This window comes from Oreochromis niloticus, linkage group LG5, assembly GCF_001858045.2.
Source record: "Oreochromis niloticus isolate F11D_XX linkage group LG5, O_niloticus_UMD_NMBU, whole genome shotgun sequence".
Lineage (NCBI taxonomy): Eukaryota > Metazoa > Chordata > Actinopteri > Cichliformes > Cichlidae > Oreochromis > Oreochromis niloticus.
This window is the reverse complement of record NC_031970.2, coordinates 32005431-32006540: the sequence shown is the minus strand read 5'-3', so window position 1 is coordinate 32006540 and position 1110 is coordinate 32005431.

Sequence of the window (1110 nt, the reverse complement as noted above, 5' to 3'; positions counted from 1 at the left end):
TCTCACTCATGAGCTGGATGAGTGACGGATGTCTCCACTTCCGTGATTTAATTGAACATATTGATTTAGGGAAGGAGAATGAGCAGTTTTGGAGTTTTGCAATAGCATTGTTATCAGGCAACATTTTTTCCATTCAGAGCTGTGATGGTGAACAGTTTTGCAACCCCATTTACATCAAGAATGCAGAGGCTGCATAAAATGACAGAATTCAGTAGATCTTCTTATCATTTAATATGAAAGTAGGTAACAGAAAATGTTGGAACAGAAATTTTGCACTGCTCATTTTGAGCAGAAGGTTTAAAAAGGGACCTTTTTGATGAGCTGGAAGCAAGAACCAAGAGTAAAATAAAATAAAATTGTATTTATTACAGAAGAAATCTAATAAAAAGAAAGAAAGAAATAAAACCAGACTAGGTATACTAAAAAGTATAAGCCAGTAACCCTTTTTTATACAGCACCTTTGAGACACAAGTGTAAAATCAATAAGAAATTTAAGGACTTGCTCCTGATTTTTTTGTTTTTGTTTATTTGTTTGTTTGTTTCGGGTGGTTTGGTTGGCTTTATAGTCACCCAAGTGCTGCAAAGTGCTGATTATTTGTTAAGTTCAGTTTGGAATTTGACCTTTAGTTCTGTGATTTGAGTGTCTTGCTGTTGTAAGAGACTCAAAGTGAGGTGAGCATACCCAGGATATCTTCCTGTTATCTGGATTCACTAACCCTAACACTGCCAATCAGGATACGGGGTCACACGAAGCCGGTCGGCAGCTTGTTGAGTTCACACAGGCTTTTCTGATCTGGGTATGAGTACAGTCACAATAAAGGTGTGAATGGCTGACTTTACAAATGTTCTAATATTAGGAAAAGGTTACACACATAATAGAATGCAAGCAACACAGCTGCTGCACATGTGTGAGAGGAAAAGCACTGTGCACTAGTTTAGTATTAAACATGCTGAGAAGCTGCTGAAGAACGATTTGTTAATGAGGAGGCGATACATAAGAAGTGCTCATCAGTGCACAGGTGTTTTAGGAGCAAAATAAAAATTTAAGTGAAGATCATTATGTCTGTCCTTTACTATATTTAATATTGATATATACATTGTTTTCATATT